The following is a 21,675-nucleotide window of genomic DNA, read 5'->3' as shown; positions in this document are numbered from 1 at the left end:
GGCAGAAGTTATGTGGTTCCAAAAAAATAGTGCTTGCACTACACACAGCTGTGGTGATTTCATTTATGTATCCAGCTTCTTGAGCTAGAACTTTCATAGGCACATATACGCCATTGTAATGCTTTTAAATTGTCTTGGAAAGCTAAATAATGTAAGTTTTTCTCTGGTAGCATCAAAGATGGTAGGAGATATGGATGTTTAGGTCTGGCATGACAGTGCATTCATAAACCAGACGTATTGGCTTTGCCAATGCATGTTTAATTGATGTGATAGGTTGAGTAGCAGTGCATAAACTTGTACATCAAGATGCTCAGGCCTGAAAACGTATTCCACTGCCGGCATGGGTTTCTGTAGAGCCTTCTGCGGTGTGTCAATGTCGCCTTAAGAAAGCCTTTAATTAAGTGCCAACCCTGCTGAGTAGAATGCACAGGTTTAAAGGAACTCACAGGAAGGGGCGACTCACCTCATGACAGAACAGATCAACAGGAATTGTTATTCCCCATCTGGGGCTGGAGCAGCCGCAGCTATTCATTCTCTGCAGCCATGTCCCTGTTCCCCACATCCTCTCTCGCCTACATCTCCCAGGATACACAGCGATCTAGGCATCCTCTTGCTCTACAGTTCTCGCGTCTACTGGCACCAATTCCTCTTGTTATTTGGACTGCACCTCGTGAAATCTGATGCATCGCAGCTGAGTAAAGGATGTTTGATAAAAACAGCTTGTTTCTGTTTGGAAACCACAAACTAATGCTGTTACAATCAGTTGACCCTATGCATCGCCCCACAGCTGCCTCTTCGTGCACGGTGATGTTTGTGTGATGTCGCAACTTGTGACAACACCGGCACGTCGCGAACGTGAGGGTCATGTGACCCGTAGTTAATAAAAGTAATGGGACGTGCTCACGTCGGCCAGTTGGCGACAGAGGCGAACCCCATGAGGTTAACCATGAACACGGGCTCCTGTGGTTATTAATATAAAAGTGTGCCCCTCAGTGTACCTCATTGCACATTGCAAGTGTTGGCGCTGCCCACGCGCACAACACAACATTTGACGATGAGGGTGGGCGTGCCCTCGCAGCTTAGTGAGGGGGTCGTGAGCGTATAGTGCTGCTCGCCGCCCAGAGACCCGAGTGGCACTCCTGTCCTGTGCGGAGACGTGCGGTCGACATGGCCCGGCGTGGCCGATAAGGTGAGGCTGCCGCTGAGCCCCACCCTGAGGAGCCGCCTGCCGCGTGGCCCATTGCCGCGGCTGTGTGCAGCTTGTGTGGTGCCGCCCGCGTGGTGCTCCAGTGGTCGGCGTTGCCCCACCCGCTCGCAGGAACGTGCGGCTGAGGGAGACTGCAGGCATGATCGGCGCATCGCGCCCAACGATGCGAAGCGCGTGGGGCACACAGGACCCCTCCTGCCAGCGATAGTGCCGCCACGTGATGGTGAAACCGGGAGGCCTCGGCACAGGCCTCTGCACAGCACCGGAGGAGTCCACAATACAAGCCGCCCCCATTCAAGCATCAAGCCGGCCCCGATACACACCGCGAGGGGCTGCTGTCTGGCCACAGCCAGTGCCACATAGACAGGCCTAACACTTACACGCTGGGGAGCACCTACTTATTGTGGAGGCAGGCCATACCATTGGGGAAAACAGCATAAGGAGGAACAGGCAATGAACTGCCCTTGGTGCTAACACGCACACGTGCTTCTACTAGGAGCATTCCAAGGTTGCACGCACTGGCCCTGTGCACCGGCCCTGCCACGAGGAAGTCACCTGAGTGCCCAGGGGGAGAGGAGAGCCTGTCACCACTTTTTACCACACGCTAGGGACACTCTTGGGAACTGCTGCATTCCTGAAAAGACACAGCCAAGAGTTCCTGAACCCGAAGCATGTCGCAAATACCCCCCATGGAGCCTTTCATAGTAGAAGGATCGCTATCCTCCCTCGCGCACAAATGGAAAGATTGGGTCGACCGTCTACAAATTTTCTTCGAGGCCACTAAAGTACACAAAGACCAGAAAAGAGCAATGCTGTTGCACTTAGGAGGAAAAGACATACATAACATTGCCAAAACACTTGTAGAAGCCACGCCAATGAACCACCACACATTAATCAATGCGCTCAATGGGCATTCTGAGCCGATGGCCAACCAGGACTATGAGAGGTTCATATTCAGACAAGCCCGACAACTTCCAGATGAATCGTTGGACACGTACCATGCAAGGCTAAAAAATCTTGCCTCAACGTGTGGGTTTCAGGACTAAACGGAAGAGATAAGGGGGTCAAGTGATTCAGGGGTGTGCCTCCGCTAAACTTCGGGAACGCATCTTAGAGGAGTCTGGCAAGTCCCTCGCCGATATCCTTACCCTGGGGCGCACCAAGGAGCTGTCCAAAGCCCGAGCAGCTCATATGGAGGCGGCCCTTCAAGTCCCCGTGAAAACGGAACCGGTTAATGCCGTGACAACTAAGCCCGTGATGCGATGGAACAAGAAGGGACCCCGCACTGCAACGGCGGGGACGGCCAAGACGTGTGGGTACTGTGGCGCACCGCCACACCAGCCAGCTGAGTGTCCAGCAAAAGGAAAAAGATGTTCCGGATGTGGGCGATTTAATCATTTTGAGAAGGTATGCAGAGCCAAGAAATACCGCAAGCCACGACAGATGGTTAATGCAGTGCCGGAGGGAGACAAACCACCAAGTGATATGGACGACGATGAGGAGGAAGAGCGGGTAGTCCACAAGGTGCACATGATTGGTACCGCCCCCCGCAAAGCGCAACGCTTACCACAGTGCAACATTCGTGTAGGGGCTCAGGAAGTCATGGCGGTAGTAGACACTGGGGCCACCATTAACATCATGGCAGCCGCCCTTCACCAGACATTGTGCCTCGCACCCACGCTACACCAGTCAGCCATCACAGTGTTCGCCTATGGCCAAGCCACCCCTCTTAAGATCCTGGGGCGTTTCAAGACGTCGCTAGCTCATGGAGAGCGGACTGTCAACACCAATGTATACGTCACCGAAGATGGCCAAGGCATGCTCCTAGGGTGTCGTGCTGCAGAAGACTTGGGGGTAGTGACATTTGCTTTCAGTGTGTATCATGAGTCCATACGACACCTGCTGGAGGAGTTCTCTGAAGTATTTGAGGGCATTGGAAGGTTCAAGGGGAAAGAAGTCCATCTGCATGTTGACCCCACGGTTCAACCTGTCGCCCTACGACATCGAAGGATAGAGTGCCACCTACGGCCACAAGTTGAGGAGGAACTAAAAAAGCTGGAGGCCGCTGGGATCATTGAGAAAGTCACCGGCCCCACGCCGTGGGTCTCCCCATTGTGGTCACGCGGAAACCAAAACAGCCTGGTGCGGATCTGTGTTGACATGCGCTTACCAAATGCCACGATCAAACGCGAGCGCCATATTACCCCGACAATCGATGATCTTATTGGAGAAATGGCTGATCCTGCTGATTCTCCAAACTAGACTTACGGTCAGGATACCACCAACTAGTCCTTGACGAGGCGTCACGAAACATCACCACATTTTCAACTCATGTGGGGCTACAACGTTACACTCGACTGAGTTTCGGGGTATCGAGTGCCGCAGAAGTGTTCCAAAACGTCATACAAGAATTGATCATGGACATCCCTGGGGTAATCAATGTAAGTGACAATATTATGATACACGCCAAATCGTTACCTGAACACAACTCTCGTCTCACACAAGTGCTGCGACGTCTGCGAGACGCTGGCCTCACGTTACATAGAGAGAAGTGCGAATTCCCAAAGAAGAAGCTCCAGTTTTTCGGTTATGCTTTCTCCACTGAGGGAGTCAACCCGGATCCCGAAAAGGTGCGGGACATCAAAGACGCTGCGGCCCCAAACAGTGTGACAGAAGTTCGCAGCTTCCTTGGCATGATAAACTATTGCGGTAGGTTCAGAGACCTTACCACCTTGACACTGCCGCTACGAGAGCTTACAAAAGACTCTGTTCCATGGTAGTGGGGTCCGATTCAAGACAAAGCGTTCAAAGACATCAAAGACGCCCTCTCGGAGGCGACAACTCTGGCTTTCTTTGACCCTGAGAAAATGACCCAAATCGCCGTGGATGCGGGCCCGAGGGGCCTAGGGGCTGTGCTCTTGCAGAGACAACGTCAGTAGGAAGACTGGGCCCCTGTGGCGTTTGCAAGCAGGTCTCTCACTGAGACTGAGCAGAGATATTCTCAAATGGAGAAGGAGGCTATTGCCATCCATTGGGGGTGTCGCCACTTCCACTTATATGTCTATGGAAAGCCGCTTGTAGTCACGACGGATCACAAACCTCTTGTGGCCCTATTCACAGGGACATCCACGAAGCCTCCGCCAAGGATTGAAAAGTGGATGCTACAACACCAAGATTATAATTGTAGTGTGGAATACCAGCCAGGCTCTTGCAATCCAGCGGACTATCTATCCCGACATCCTAGAGCAGCCACTGACAAGGAGATGGAGGACGCTGCTGACACTGAAGAATATGTTAAATGCATAACAGCTCGTTCATGTCCAATTCACTTGTCCATGCGGGATCTATCAGAGGCCACAGCAAAGGATGAGTGCCTACAAAGAGCCAAACTGATTCTACAAAATGGAAACTGGCACAAGGCCAAAGAGGACTGGAAAATCCTAACAATTTCGGCTCAGCGGATCATGGAAAGCCTATACCACGTGAGAGATGAACTCACAGAAGACCCGACTGGCTGTTTGTTAAGAGGACATCGCTTGGTCATCCCCAAGTCATTAACGGACCGATGTGTACGATTGGCCTACGTGGGGCATCAAGGCATGGGAAAAACCAAATCACAACTTCGAACCAAGGTGTGGTTCCCATTGATGGATGAGTTGGTAGAGAATACTGTCCGATCTTCCTCGTCATGTCAAGTCACCTGAGACATGCCTCATCCCGCTCCAGTCATCGCAGAGCCTCGGCCGAGGTCACCGTGGTCCTGTGTCAGCATGGAGTTTGGCAGTCTACCTGACAGTCATCACATCTTAGTGGCAATTGATGACTATTAAGTATCCAGAGGTGGAAATTGTATCATCTCCCAATGCCGCTGAAGTGATACCCAAGGTAGAAAAGATCATGGCTGCCCATGGACTGATACAAGAATTGTGTACCGACAATGGGCCTCCCTTTCACGGACAAGAACTGGCTGTATACCTCAAGGCCCTTGGTATCCGACACCGCCGAATCACTCCTCACTGGCCTCAAGCCAATGGTGAGGCAGAACTGTTCATGAGGACTCTAACAAGGTAATCAGAATTGCACATGACAAGAAGCAGTCCATAGAGCTGGCCCTATTCCCATTCCTCCGCAGCTATCGCCAAACTCCCCACACCACAACCGGGGTAGCCCCAGCTCACTTATTGATGGGTCGAGTAGTCACTGATTCTATACCTCATCATCCTCATGGCAACCGCAGGATCCTGATGACCGTCGGATTGATGCTCGGCGCAGGAAGGCATATGCCCAAGTAAGCCATCGACAAAATGCACAAACTCGAAAGATTGAGGAAGGGTATCTAGTGTTGCTCAAGAATCGTTTCTCTACTGGTAAATTCCAATTGCCGTATGAAGAAATGTCATGGACTGTGGTCAATATTAAAGGGACCAGGATCATCGCTACTCGAGGGCGGGAGACCGTGGCCCACAATATCTCTCACTTCAAGAGGTTTCACCCGGAACTGTTGGCATCACCTTCCACTCCGTCAGGACCTGATGACAGTTGCAGTGGACCCATGGAACATGTCCCTGTGAAAGGGCAGTGCGGCACTGGTAGCATGGATGATTCCTGGCCTGGTGACATCTGCCGTCAGAGAAGGAGAGTTCTCCGGCTCTGTTGGAGGATGACCGCTGTGAAAACATTCCAGAGACTGAGGCGACTCCTTCCTCTGGGCGAGGTCAGTATCAGCTGCGGAGAAATCCCGAACCGTCGTGCCGATTAAAGGACTATCTCACGTAAGACTGTTCTGTATAAATGCATGATTGACTAAATGTACCCCGGGTGGGTCTGAGCTGTGTTATCCAAAGTCGCAACCTTTTGCCTATGGGTCGTTTTGTTATTATATTCATTTTTGATCCTTGTTGGGGAGGAATGTGATGTCGCGACTTGTGACGACACCGGAACGTCGCGAACGTGAGGGTCATGTGACCCGTAGTTAATAAAAGTAATGGGACGTGCTCACGTCGGCCAGTTGGCGACGCAGGCGAACCCCATGAAGTTAACCATGAACACAGGCTCCTGTGGTTATTAATATAAAAGTGTGCCCCTCAGTGTACCTCATTGCACACTGCAAGTGTTGGCGCTGCCCACGCGCACAACACAACAGTTTGCATGCATTAGCATATTAAATCTATTGGTTTTGCCTGTGCTCGTTTTACATAGTACACTGCAAGGAGCACATAAAGGTTGGCGCGGACAATCTAACATACTTTTTGGATGCAGAAACTGTACTGGCGCTGGTTCCTGTGGTGCGGCCTTCTACGTTAAGTTAAGATAGTTTATACATCATGATCTCGAGTCGTTATTATTTAATCAGTGCTTGGCGCGAGCGCCACGTGACGCGCACGTTCTACTTTGCCGCGTGCACGCCACGGTGCCCCAAGTAATAAACTCTGGAAACGCGGGCTCGGCCGGGCGAGCGCACTGTACGACTCCCCGGAGAATCCGAGAGCTGCCCTGGCCCGAAGTCAAGAGACGGCTGTGTTATTTTAGCAGAAACTGTGGTTAAAATTTGAATAGCAGGTTTTAAAATCTGCCCTCCTCCTCAAACAAGTAAGGTGTGCAGTTTATAATATGTTTATTTCTTCCACATAAACCACTTTTTTACTTGAGGGCTAAAAGGGAGTTGTAGGATAAAGAGCCCAGAATGCATATTTTTAATTTCTGCAACAAAAAAGTCCTTTGTTGATGCGTCTATCTCCTTAGAGTACTGCTCTGACGTAGGATTTAATAGCAGCCAAGTTTTACTTCTCAGGGAATCGCTCAACCTGCAGAGTTTAATTGAATGGGGTAAAGAGCAGAGAGGGGGGGCAGAGGATGGAGATAGCAAAGAGAGGATGGAGGGAGCAGAGGGACAGAGTGGAGGGAGGAAAGAGCAGAGAGAGTGGAGGGAGGGGTGGAGAGAGCAGAGAGAGTGGAGGGAGGGGTGGAGAGAGCAGAGAGAGTGGAGGGAGGGGTGGAGAGAGCAGAGAGAGTGGAGGGAGGGGTGGAGAGAGCAGAGAGAAAGTGGAGGGGTAGAGAGAGTGGAGAGATGGAGAGAGCAGAGAGCGAGAGAATGGAGGGTGGGGAGAAAAGAGAGAGTGGAGAGAGCAGAGAGTGGAGGGTGGGGAGAAAAGAGAGAGTGGAGAGAGCAGAGAGTGGAGGGTGGGGAGAAAAGAGAGAGTGGAGAGAGCAGAGAGAGTGGAGGGTGGGGAGAAAAGAGAGAGTGGAGGGTGGGGAGAAAAGAGAGAGTGGAGAGAGCAGAGAGAGAGAGTGGAGGGTGGGGAGAGTAGAGACAGAGTGGGGAGAGCAGAGAGAGAGCGGAGGGTGGGGAGAGCATAGACAGTGGAGGGTGGACAGAGAAGAGAGAGGGTAGAGAGAGCAGACAGAGTGGAGGGTGGGGAGAGCAGAGAGAGTGGAGGGAGCAGAGAGAGAGAGGAGGGTGGAGAGAGAGAGCAGAGAGAGAGTGGAGGGTGGGGAGAGGAGAGAGAGAGTAGGGAGAGCAGAGAGAGAGCGGAGGGTTGAGAGAGCAGAGAGTGAGTGGAGGGTGGAGAGAGCGAAGAGAGTGTGGAGAGAGCAGACAGAGTGGAGGGTGGAGAGAGCAGAGAGAGGGTGGAGAGAGCAGACAGAGTGGAGGGTGGAGAGAGCAGAGAGAGGCAGGGACAGCGAAGGTAGAGAGGGGTGAGTGAAAAGGAAGAGAGATGAGAGCTCAGGAGTGTGAAAAGTGAAAGGGTGAAAAGTACGAAGGAGGGGGAGATAGAGGGCAAGAGAGAAAGAGGAAAAGAAAGGTGAGGAAGCGGGAGATGGAGAGAGGCAGGAAGGAGGGAAGAAGTGGGAAATGAGAGAAAGCAAGCTAGACAAAGTTCTGGACAGAGTAAGAGACGGGGAAGAAGAGAGAGATGTAAGACACAAGAGAAAGAAGATGAAGAAAAAGGCAAGAAGCCAGTGAGAGAAAGAGGGAGAGACGGCACAAGTAAGATAGGAGGCAGTCAGATGGGAGACTACTACTTGGCATTGCCCTTTATTGCACTGATGTCTACAGAGTCCTTCCTGTGCCCTAACCCCAATAGTCCATGCATTCGCCATAGAACAGCAATGCTGCACCGCCTGTAGAGCTCCTCCCCGATTTAACACCTTCGCTGCGGCGGAAATTCCGCCGCAGCGCTAGGGGAGACGCGTGGCGCTCCCATGCTCGTGAGGGAACCGCTCCGTCAGGAGCCTTGGGCGTGCTGTGCTTGTGATGGAGCGGTTCCGTCACGGCCCCGCCCGCTCAATAGAACGCGTCGCGCAGGCGCGAAATCAGCGCTGCCCAGGTGCGCCGAGCGGGCCGTGACAGAACCGCTCCGTCACCAGCATAGCGCGACCGAGGTTGGTGATGGAGTGGTTCCGTCACCAGCATGGAAGAGGTTAAAAACAGCATCCGTGTTGCTCCACAGTAAAGCTGTACCCAAACAGGTGTTGCTTAGAGACCGCAGATGGAAAAAGAGCAAGATATGTAAGATTGGGAGATGCTGTGCACAAACACGTAAATTATCCCTCATGCCCCTTGGGAAAAGCAGGAGGGTGACAATGTTTATAGCAAGGTTTTCAGGGCAGGAAGAACAGAAACAGACATTCCTTCCCTTTGATGAACACAGGCCACTGTGGAAGGTTTGTGCGGTGTCTGATGAAGGGTGTTACCCAGAAAACGGTCACAGGATGCTTATTTCCGGTTCAGGGAAGGCCTGCTTTGCAATTCAGGCTGGACTGTTCGCATGGGGCACAGGGTCAGACTGATTTGCATATGGCCATGTCTGAACTGGGGTGGCGAAGTGAGCTAAAGAATGATGATGGATTCAACCCAGATCTGTGACTGGGGATGTCTGAAAAGTTGTAGTGCTCCGTCCATCATCTCCTTGTGTTTGCTGGGTCTGAAAATTGAGAGGAAAATATTTTGCAAACCTTCTCAGCAAAACGTATTCCTTAGATCAAATGTGAAACAAACAGGAGCTGCTCCTCTATTAGGACGGCGGAGCGTCACCCAACTGCCAAAAATGCCTCCCAGGAAAGCCCCAGAGATGAAAAATAAAACGGTAATATAGTTAATTTAGGCAAGGAAAGTGGTTATTTCTTTTTATTTACATTCACCTTGCATGCATGCACACACAGACCACACATTTGCCCCCCCCCCACCCTCCCCCCCCCAGCTATCTACTTACCAGCCGCCGCTGGTCACTATCCATTACTGTGTTGAGGCTCAGTCTTCAAAAGTTGGCCTCACGGATATGAAGAGATATGTTCTGAGTTCATGTTTGAGTTTTTGGAGGTTTTCCTCAGCACCGCGAGAGTCTGTAGGCTCTCCTGAGGCAAGCTCCTAAAGTTCATAGAAGCCGCCTCTGAACCCCACTCCACATTAGTAGACAACTTGTGCTGGTAAAGGGCAACATAAATTCTTGCGTATTGAAAGAAGATACATTTAAAACTATGGGCCTAATTTGTGGTCACAAATGCTGTGTTTCGCAAAAATGGTGCATTTTGGGACCACAAAATAGGTTACCATGTACTAATCGAATTTTATGTGTCTGTAAATGTTTACTAACTCCTAAATGGGATTGTGAATAAGTATGAGACATACCAATGCTTTGTGACCATAATCCTTTACATTTGTGAGGTAGGTCAGATTGCAACCCACTCCGAACTGGAGTTTTGCAGACCAACATTTTGATGCATATGTCGTTTCGCTAAATTCCACACGGATTGCAAATACACTGAACACAGTTTGCAATTAGTATTTTGCAGCCAAGTTTTTCAATATCAGGTCCCAGTTGCTAGAGACGCATGGGTGCGAAAGGAGGCTGAACGCTCTATCCAACACATGTAATATGTTTCGCTTTTTTTACTTCATCAAAACAGTGTCATATCCCATCATTCGCTGGGATATGACTATTTTCAGATATGACAATTTATGTGAAATATAGGTATCACTCAATGGGTATTCTAGGCTCAGTCCGATTTCCTATGCTCATTCAAAGCATAGCCGTTTATTCTGATAATGCAAGACCCACCCACTCTGCTAAGCTCGCACGTTGCCTGTTGTTTAACCCCTTGGGCGCGGCCGGAATTTCGGTGCGGCAAAATTCCACGCGTGCGCAGATCGGAAAGCTCCCGGCCGCCCGACGCATGCAAGGGGTTAATCAGTCCGTAAAAACTCACGATTCACGGAGATAGGATTCTATTTTGCAGATATGTCAATGTACATGAAATATGGTCATCAATCAATAGGTATTCTAGGCTCAGTCCGATTTCCTATGCTCATTCAAAGCATAGCCGTTCATTCTGATAATGCAAGGCCCATCCACTATGCTAACCTCGCACGTTGCCCATTGTTTAATTAGCCTCCTCTTCATGGAAGGTAGCCAGAACATTCTAATTTCAATTAGTGCCCATCATTAGATGCACCATACAGACAACAGCTTCAGAAGCTCTCACTTGCACAGACGAAATGCATTTCATAACCACTATCAGTAGATGCTAGGATCAAATTTAAGATTCTGTGTACCATTCAGAAAGTCCCCTTTGCAAAGGCATGAAAATACCACCACAAACTAGCACCACACTGTGTACCAACAAGAAACCTTTCTTTAAGCCTTCACTCATCTAATTAACCAACAAACTTTCAAGAATTTAAAGCGGAAGCACATGTACTTGAAATCTTAACCCAATCACAAGCTGTTCAGGAAACCCCTGAATACGGACATAGTCTGACTAGCTTTCAACCCAACTACTTACAGAACATTGGACACAGCTACTCTCCCTATGTGGTTGGACTCAAACATCCCCCTTGGTCTTCATTAAGTTCCATTTTGACCATAATTGTCAGACTTCTGACCAGTGCCGCCTTAATGCATGGGCATGCTGGACAGTTGCCCGCGGGGCCCCACGAGCATAGGGGCCCCATGCAGACCAGAATTTAAAACCAATTTTCTGTTAAACATTTTTATTCCTGTGACTGGTTGTGTTGGCAGGGCCCAGTGGCCTAGAGCCCCATAGGAATTAATGGCAATTACCGAATCGGTAAATACCGATTCCGTAAAATAGGGAAATAGTCATAGGTGGCAGGGTGTCACTTTGACACCCTGTTGCACCCCTGAATAGTGCTGGTGTGCACATGTGGCATACATACATACCCTAAGGGCATGTATGTCTGTCACATGGCACAGGAGTAAATCCACAGATTTGCATTTACTGTGCAATTCCTTATTTACCACGAACCAATAGTTAGTGGTAAATAACGAATCCTTAAAGCACAAAAGCACTCTTTCAAGTGCTTCCTACATCTCATTTACCGATTCGGTAAATACCGAATCGGTAAATGATGATTCGGTAAATACCGAATCGGTAAATATACCACCTACATAGGAAAAGCCTATTACCGGTCGGTAACGGCCGATTTCGGCCGTTATCGACCGGTAATAGCCTACCTACATCTGGCCCTTAGATCTCTCTTGTTTTTACAAAATAGTACTGTCCAGCATCTCACAGTTTTGAATAAACATTTCTCCATTTGAAAAAGTACACCCTTTTCATGTTTTCATGCTAACTGTACAGTAATAACTGTTTGATGTAAAAAGAAAAAGCCATAAAGACTTCAATTATGAGTGCCTGTGTTGTATACAATCACAGCGCAAACACCTGTTTGTGTAGGGATCGCAGTTACAAGAGGCACCTGGTAATCACCAGGTATGTTAACCACTGCACAGTTTTCTTCAGAAAGATCAAACCTTCTGAAATTTAATGAGGAAAAGGCCTGGTAAGTATTGGGACATATGGATGTTCGGGCCCATTTTGCAGGGCTTAATAAGTAATAGGCGATAAAGATCTCCCACAATAAATTTCATCCATGGGTCTCGGTATTCACTGAAGAGGATCCATATAAAGCACACACCCTGGTCACACTTAATCAAGCCCAAAGGGCAACACGCATCCTAGCTCACCAAAGCCTCCCCCTGAACGTTGTACCATTTACAAGCCACTCAACCTTCGACTTCGCGGTTTACGCCATCACCACAATAACTTGATGTCTTTTTCCTTCCAGACCTGCATCCTCTTATTTTGAGATTTGTATCCAGGGTACAGAATGACCATTAATAAGTGTGCTTTAGTCTGCTTGATAGGGGCAGTGTATTTTCGCTTTTAATTGTTCAAAACATTGTTTTATTCAATTTAATGAAGAGTTATAAGAAGTGATCCTGGAATGTCCCTCTCTTGCAACATCCTCTTCTCCTAGCCATGTTTTCGTTGGACTCCCTCACAGTGTTTACCAATCCTGCTGTCTCCAAAGACCTGAAAACACCACCTGTTTCTGACTTGGTTATTTTCTGCCTAAATTGCTTCCTGCACTCCTCCGACTCCCACACAGGCCAACATTATCCTCCCAGGCAGATCCTTGTTGTCTTTTCACTTTGTAATTTCACTAACACTTATGGCAGGCTTCAAACAAACACATGCTTCTGTATAGAAGCATCTCAGTACGAATTTAAAGGGCACTAGGTTAAGCGATATTGCTGTTCTGTGGATTGAAAGAGGTGGGAGATTAAAGCTTTAAGTAAAAAAATGAAGGGGGGAATTTAAAGTAATATACGCAGCCTGCAGAGCTTCTGGTGGGGTGAAGGTCGAACAACTCACTTCATGGTGCACATGAATAACTTAAGGTTTCACTTAATAGTCTGCCAAAAACATCAGCTCTTAGGGCCTTGCAGGCATGCTAATGATCTTTTCTTATGTTCAATAATTCTATAGCATTCCATATGTATTTATGTTCAGGGGTTCTGTAAGAAATTAGATAATTATTTGGGGTTGGCTGACTAACCACCTCAAGGAATACTTAAAATGCTCGTCAGGGTGAACATTCAAAATCACTAAATTACCTGAGTTCAACCCGCTAGTAGCTTTGGCATAGAGCAGACAGGCCTAAATTAGGGCAATCTGTTAAGTATTTATGCAGTACTAAAGCAGTAATAAAGTAAAAATCCATAAGGATAAAACTCAAAACAAATTAGAAAAATAGTGTGCAATTTAATAAACAAAATGACAAACACAATAAGGGGAACCGGAGGTATGATTTTTTGAAGTTTTAAGTAGAAATAGCACCAAAAAAGGACTAAGTGCCAATAACAAGTCAATGGTCACATTAGACCAGGACATAGGCACCATTTAAGGCATAGAGAAATGGCCGCGAGTCAGATACACCAACCAGGTTTGTCCTAGTCAAAGATTTTATCTTCTGACGTAGTCTTTTAAGTCCTACTCTAACACAAGCATACACTTCTAAGGCCCCCATGACCTCTGGGGAGGCACTTAGAAACTCACAGGGTGTCAAGCCGAGGCCAAAAGCAGTGTCCAGTTCAGGTCAAGCTGCCACGGGTCAGCTGGGCAGTTGCAGGAACGGCCTCTTGTAGCTGGTTGTATACTTTTTACTAGATGTACAACGGTAATCCTAGGGTCCTGCCACATTTAACATCAAAATTTGGGTTCGAGCAGTCACTAGGACACCAATAAATGACTTATTAACCCTGAAACAGAAGGACAAAAGTAGGGTTTCCTGCAACCACAAAATGCACACACAATAATGGTCTTGGCACCAGGGGCGACCGGCACAGCTCAAGGGTAGGGGGCGGGTGTGGTTGGCCTTGCGAGCAGAACTTAAAATGAAAAAAAATAAAAACTTACCTTGCTGCCACTGAGTTCTGTGTCTTCTTTCCTGCTGTATCCGACCCCAGGTTACAGGAGGCAGGCAGCCAGGCTCCCCCTAAGCCAATCACAACGATCCAAAGGAGCGTTGTGATTAGTCTGAGCGCCGTGACACAGAGTTCAGCCAGGGGCTGTAGGGGTGGACATGTTCTCCATGCAGGCTGCAATACAGCCTGCATGGAGAACTGGGAAGTGTGCATGACTATTTCGGGAGGCCCGAGAAGGCCGACCGAACAGTCATTGCGCACAGGAGTGTCTACCGCTCCGCCCTTCTCCCTCACGCACTACTGAAGCAGGACGAAAAAATAAAATGATAACATTCCATTATTATCATTTTGGTTTTTCCTTTCTTTGTTGCTCCTGGCAATGGGGTGACGGTCCTCCGCCTTAGCGGAAGAGCCGCCACTGCTTAGCACCCTTCTTCATTCTTTTCAAGCGCACTCCCATGTGTTATATGTAAACCTATTAGACCAGTCAAGCAAACTCTGTCACTTACATAGGATACTTTTAGTCACAGTTACCTACTGTGTAGCTCATCAGAACTTGAGCAAATCAGAGAGCGGCAGCTGGAGGTTAATGCCAATTAGTCTCCAGAGGCTTCTGAGAGGGAAAAAGTAACTTTCTGAAAGTACCTTTTCCTTAATAATTTTTAACATTTTGATTGTACAACTAAATTGGATTTTTAATAATTATTGAAAAGAGTCCCTCAATTATTTTTGTAGACGTTTCCCAGTTGAAGATAGCATTATTAAATATAATAAAGCATCTCATTGCTTTCCTATGTTACAGCCAGCCTTAGTACAGTGAAAACAGCTTTTGGGGTCTAAACACTGCAAGGACATACGTAACGTGAAAGTTCTACATGCCCTATTTTTAAATACCATGCAAGGCCTACAAAGTGGCGATTTATAAATATTTAAAATTAAGGTTTTGCCCTGTCAAAGTGGTTTATTTTTACAGGCTGAATTATAGTTTTTACACTGCTGCAGTCAGGCTACAAGGTTAGACCTGAAGCCATGTTTGCACTGCCACAGTGTTGGATGGCACAATAGGTGCTGCTGCTGGCATTTAACTTCCAGGCCCTGGGTACACTTTGTACCATATACTAGGGACTTTTAGACAATTTAAATATATCAATTAGAAATATGCTAATTTAACCACATTTAGAGGGGAAGCACAAGCACTGCAACACTAGTTAGGAGGATTAATGCACACAGAGTCCTAAAGCCAACAAAAATATACGGTCCAGCAAAAGGCGAAAAATCCTGGGTGACCACAGAGACAAGGTGGATTTCCTACAGTGCCATTCTGTATGTATTTTTCTTTATCGCTGCCTCAAGAACTGAAAACTGTTTGAGTCAATTGTGTGTGATGACTTTTAAAAATCATCTGCCTGCTCTCAAGGACATTACAAACCAGTCTACACCTGGCAATTCTACTTCAAATGTGTGTTAACACCCAGTCAGCTTGTCAAATAGCTGCTTATAATGGGCATCACAACCCAGTTAGATTGTCAGGCTTCTGTTTAGTCCAACAGTTCTGTTTACAAACGGGGGTCAATCCTTTAACCCCTTGCGTGTGCATGACGTCCGGTGGGCGTGTGCAAAGGACGGCCCCCGGCCGTCTGAACCCCACCCACTCTCTATTTCCCCAGCACCGAGGCGGAATTTGCACCGCGGTCAAGCGGTTAAAAATGTTTTTTTAATGGAAGTGACTTTTCTTTCAGTGTGATAGTCCAAGGATTGGTTGACCTCATGGCCAAAATCTTGAGACCTGCCAGTCATAGATACATGGTGTCTGCTAGCAACTTCATAAGAAGAGTGCTGGGTGTGGTAGAAGCTCTTGCACAGAGCATCTTGTTTCATGAACGGACCAGCGATAGGATGCTAGACCGCTCACCCCAATGCTGTGCGGCCATGTTTGTGGTCTAAAATCATCAGCATAGTACTCCAGATGTAAGTCACCTCGGTCACAATAAGAAGCCCATTGACCAGCTATGCATAGCATTGCTCAGTAGGACAGGTATCTGAGAAATGGGAATATAGGGAAATCGTTCCCATGAAAAGGAGGTCAGGGATTTCCTCCGGAGTGCGCAGAAGGGATGGGGGAAGTGGGGAATTTTGAGTGTTATGTTCAGTGCTGCCAGCTCTGCTCTTTGTCACATATTTACAATAAAGATTGGTAAAGAATTTTTGCAAATCACTATAGGATACACATGAATTTATTTTCTTTTTGAGATTTTCATAATTATATCAACATATTAATTGATGAATTAGATCATTTAAAGAACATTTGTTTTTGGATACTGATCCAATTTAAAAATACATTAGCGTGACAGTAAGTAGATCAACAAAGTGCTAGAAATGTAAAATACTGAGGCAGAGTGCACTTTACCACACACTATTTATGATCACTTTAATTACTCGCACTACATCCACATTATCCATTATTTGGTGTCATTAATGGAATACTATGGCATGATGGAACCCACCACTTGACCAATCCTGTCCCTGGCATTATGATGTTCATTATTTGCCTTTTAAGGTCAACCAAAGCAATATGGAACCCACATCCAACATAATACAAAAAATGTTTCAATGAAGGCCATTCTCAGCATACTGTGGGCATCCATGGCATTATGCCGCACACCCCTGGCATGCTGTTTACCATTGGCTTAATGTTGGCACACATGCAGTATTCACATCTGGTTAATGCAGGCCCTGGCATAATGGTGGTAACTCTTTCTTTATTTTCACCACCCTTACCATGGGGGTGTCCAGCAAAACATAATGATGGACGTGGCGCCAGTCATAGTGTTAGACCTGGCAGCATGGTATAGTTTTCGGTCATATTGTACATAATATTCATCCAATCAATCAAGCAATATTTGTATAGTGCAGCACTGTCACCCCTAGGGGTGTCTGGGCGCTGCATTGACAGCTGCCTACAAGTAAAGCAGCGGTGGTTCATTTACAAAACTATTTGAGAGGGTGAGTAAGAGATGCACCCTGGATTTTACTTTGTTGAATGTGAACCATTTCCCAGACCATATAAATATTTCTAACAAGGGAGAGAGCGAGAAAGAGCTCCATAGGAGCAGAAAGGCAGCGCAGGCGCAAGAAAGACAGCAAGGTGTCATTGATTTAAACGCTCGCCACTGTCATCTGAAGAGTTAAAATCCCAACAAGGCTAACTCAGCCTTCCATCCTTCTGAAACTCATAAATCAACTGGTTAACAGTAACGAGTGTTACTTACAGCACTCAGAAACCGCGGAAGCACGCGCTATATACGACAGGTTATTATTGGGCAATAATGATAGATGAAAAAACTCGCTTCCTTTCCAAGGAAGACTGTGACACGACTGCTTTGTAAACTCGATCATCCACCCCCGTTGTGCAGCAACCCCTTTAAACACTGTAATTTCATTTCCTGCTGCGGATAATCTCCGCTCTCGGAGCCGGGCACGGGCCAGTCGGGGCTTAATCCGAACAGGACTCAGGGCAAACGGCCCTAATGCTGTTTGCAAGAGGAAATATTGTTATAGCATTGCATTGGCAGAGGCTGAAAAAAATGCACAGACTTTCGAATAATGCTTTTAAACATCTACCCAGAAACGTTCTCCTTTTACAACGTCATATCACGACATAAAACGAGTCAAAGACAATTTTCGCTTTCCATTGCACATTAAATATATATTACGTGAAGGATTTGGCAAAAGAGCTAAGTAAATGTTACTGCACTTTTTTGCATCTTTAACATTATCTTCATAACACGACTGTGTAATTTGAAAATTTTAAACGCATTTGAGTTAAAGGGAATGAAGTTTGTTCTTTGGAGTTTAAAAGGGAAATCAATTGTGTTAAAAAAAACATGTTTATCTGTGCGCTGTCTAAACACTTACATTTCCAAAGCATTTAACCTCCAGTGAAAAGAAGCAAAAAAAGACGTGTAAAACTCACCTGGCAGGCGAAGCTCTGGGGCTTTTCTCTGTCCTGCATGGGCCCCTCGTTGGCAGAGAGAAACATTTCACTGGTCTGGACTGTAACCTTAATCAAAGCAAAGAGATGGATCAGATTTCCCTCAGAAGGTAAACAATGGCTGAGCTCACAGAAAAAGAGTGCTGACTTCACAGCGCCCAGGCCTCGTGTGGCACTGAACTCTTGTGTACACCACGTGACCTGCCCCCTTCCCCCAGGAGACGCCCCCACACACAAATCCCCTCAGCTCAGGCCGCCCCTCAGGATTGGCTCAGCGGACCGTTTACAGAGGCGAGCCCTCGCGGCGGCGGCCCTAAAAGTGATTGTGAGAGGTGGGGTTAAGAGGGCATTAATGATGGCGCCGGGTCACTGCCCCCTCTCTCCCCCCCCCCCCCCCACCCGCGCGCGGCTCACAAGGGGGTCATTCATTGGCGCTGGTGTCTTTTTGAAAATACAAGGGGGGGGGGGGGGGGGAGCGGTGAGTGCCCAGTGGGAAAGGAATCGCATTGTTACAGGTAGCCCCCCCCCCAAAGTCCACAATTTGACTACAGCAAACAGTCACTCAAAGGGTGCGTCACAGGGGCATAAAAGCAAACACCCCTCGTTAAAATAAGCCTTTTTTAAATTTATTTATTTTATGCGTTTTTAGATAGCGCGAACTTTACCCGAAGGTGTCAGAGCGCTTCACAATAGGAACAGTAATGATACATGAGGAGAAAATTACAAAGGCAGACGTTAAGTTACGAAGAACTTGTACAATGTACAAGTAGAGGTATAATACTGCAATAAATGGCAGACACTCCAAAACAAGAACAAACGTTACGTAGGCAATGGTGGCACTTGTGCAAGTATCTAAAGCAAACAAAATGTAAGAGGTAGCAAACAGTGTGTTACAAGAGAAAAGTGACGTGTGCATGTTACAAGAGGGTTCCAAACACAAGTAGAAGGATAATACAACAATAAATGGCAGACACTCAAACCACAAGAACACACTGGGAAGGCACCTCCATAGTCATGGAGAGTAGAGCGAACTGCCACTGTCACCTCAGTAACTCGGGGCCCACTTTATTTCACAGAACCTGGTCTACCTCTCTCGAAATGTTCTGAAGCTGTTTCGACCACAAAATAAAAAACACATTTAGTCAATATTGAACAAAATATGTAAATACACGCAGGCCAAGCAGCACCAGTCCCCCTTAAAATAGGAAAAGAGGATTCACGATTTTATTTTAGGTCGTGTTGGTTTTCAGCCTTTTATATGCAGTGACTGTAGTCGGTGTGTTAGAGGGTCCCTGTGGCAGAAAGGGAGCGGGTCTCCCCACCTCTATCGAACTGTGGAATACAACAATCAGGGGCGGTTCAAGCTTCAGGGCCCCGGTGCCACTGCACCTGCTGCACCCACGGAAGCTCCGCCCCCGTTTCCATGGCTTCCGCTACAGCTGTTTTGCGGAGCACATCAGCACAGACGCCTGCCTGGCAGGCTGGCTTAGCTTCGGAGCACGGCGCCACATTGAAACCACCGTCTCTGCAGGGCACTCCTGCACTTCCAGAAACCAATCAGATCTCTGCAGAAATGCGCCCATTGTCCCACCCCGCGGCAGACAGCCTTTGTTTCTATTTGGGCGACACCATTGTACTGGCAAGGGTCGTATTTGCATTGATGCAATCAGGGGGGTAGGATTCTCGTTGGGTGCCACTGAGCTGCTCCCACACACACAGGGTTTATTGTTTTTCTCGTCGCACAATTGCGCTAAAGTTTTTTGATCCGTGTGTCGTGCTAAATAAAGAACGTTTTTTTTGTCTGAACGTTTGCAACAGTGAAGCACCTGTTTGAACGGCTTGTATTTCCCACCGCTGTAGGCGCCTGTCTCCCCTTTTTTGAAACCTAACATTAGCCGGTCGGAGCCTTCATTAAATGGAGACAGACTGTGTTTGCGCTTGAAGAGTCTAGCGCCGAACTGATTGCTCGCTGTACCAAGTCTACACACCAAAAAGATGCCAGACCGCTACGCTTTACAACTGCGAGGCAGCCAGTATACACACATAAATACATTTAGAACACTATAGCCTGAACTCTAGAGCACAATTACACACCCAGATAGAATTGGTAAAGTTTATTTTGAGAGAAACTAAGGCCCAGATGCATCAAGCAAAAAACAGGTCCAAACGGGCAGATTCTCATAATCTGCCCCTTTGCGACCGGTATTTTTGCATTTGGGATGCATCATCCCAAATGCAAAAATCGCAATTTTATTAATCGCTAAATTGCGATTATTTGCATTTAAGGAATCTCAAATTGAGATTCCTTAAATGCAATGCATGAACGTTTTAAAAATAGCGAATTCGCTAATAGGGCACGCAAATTACCATGAAGTACAACTTCATGGTAATCATGTTGCGCACACACATGCCCTACGGGCATGTGTGTGCTCAACATATGTTCACAGATCAATTTCAGGGGTGCAACAGGGTGTCCTTTGGACACTCCTGCACCCTTGAAATCGCAATCTCAATTTGCGAATCGCAAATTGAGATTGTCTCCCATTCATTCCTATGGGCCTCTAGGCCCATAGGAATGAATGGGGAGGTATTCCTTAATTGCGACTCGCAATTTGGGAGTCGCAATTAAGGAATTCTAAGAAAGCAATTTTTTTAGTGATTTCTTGATGCATTCCATTATGCTATTTCTTATTAGCGAATCGGTATTTTTCGCTATTAACCGCATGCGCGCTCGCGGTTTTCCCGCTGTGCGCTGCGTTTTTCAAAAAGCCGCGTTACAGGACGAGCTCAGCTCGTCTTCAGCGTGCGAGCGGCGTAACTCATGACTAACCCTGGGCGAAGAACTACGCTCCGTTCGCGGAGCTTGCGGAGTTTTGGCAACTCCGCGTTCTACGGAGAACGCGAAGCTGTCGATTACTCCGCGATCCGGTGCGTAGCGTACTTCTCGCGCGCTGAATAACATTATCGCGTGCGCCGGGGTAAGTTCGCGCGATATTTGACGCGATCACGCACTTTGGAAATAAGGGAACGCAAGCGGGCGGGACAAACCTCTTAAGTAACTTAGCGCGCTAGCTATCTCGAGCATGCAGGCAGCGCCTCGAACACGCGCACCGCGCTCCCGAAGACGAAAAACGGCACGCGAACGGGTCTAGCAAGCTACTACGCATGTCCGCGGAGCTACGCGAAGGTCGCGGAGTGCAACTGCGTCTTCGCGTAGCTTCGCGGAGTGCGGCTCCGCGAACTACGCCCAGGGTTACTCATGACGAGCTGAGCTCGTCATGAGCGCCGAAGTGGTTAAGGAATCACAAAATGGGTTGTTGATGCATCTGGGGGTACTTCCATAGAATCAAGTTATTGAAACATGTGCGGCAGGCAGGCCACACACTCGGTAAACACAAGAAAGCTGAATGCACGTGTGTGTGTGTGTAATGGAAACGCTAACAATTTTAGATTAAATAAGCCCAGTAGATCTCTCACAAGTAGAGGTATAACTTTCATAGAACTCTTTGTGCAAGCACAAAAAACTTGAGGGACATTTAACAAAGCATGAGACATCTGTTGCGTACCACTAAAATGCAGCGCTGATTGTAGCATCCAAGCACTAGCTCATATTTTCCCAGAAACACCTGCTTCAGCACATATGTGAGCAACGCAAGTTTCCACTCACCAGACTTTCAGATGTATTTGCCTTTTAGGACATTATTGGCTACATCCAGGGCTCTAGTTCCCAGAAGTCTCCACGCCCC

The 21,675-nt window shown here is 47.5% G+C and overlaps 1 protein-coding gene across 2 annotated transcripts in view; it reads right to left on the bottom strand.

Annotated features, from left to right (window-relative positions):
• GPR146 (G protein-coupled receptor 146) overlaps positions 1 to 21,675 on the bottom strand; it is a 146,465-nt gene that overhangs the window by 30,834 nt on the left and 93,956 nt on the right. The window contains exon 2 of one of the 2 annotated variants that reach the window (XM_078664926.1): positions 17,912 to 17,998. The exons of the other annotated variant lie outside the window; for it this stretch is intronic. The gene's annotated coding sequence lies outside the window, so the exon portion shown is untranslated. The remainder of the gene's footprint in view (positions 1 to 17,911; positions 17,999 to 21,675) is intronic. 2 annotated transcript variants of the gene reach the window in all.

The sequence above is a fragment of the Lissotriton helveticus genome, chromosome 10 (genome assembly GCF_964261635.1).
Source record: "Lissotriton helveticus chromosome 10, aLisHel1.1, whole genome shotgun sequence".
NCBI classification, from domain to species: Eukaryota; Metazoa; Chordata; class Amphibia; order Caudata; family Salamandridae; genus Lissotriton; species Lissotriton helveticus.
This window is presented reverse-complemented; position numbering and strand designations above follow the sequence as displayed.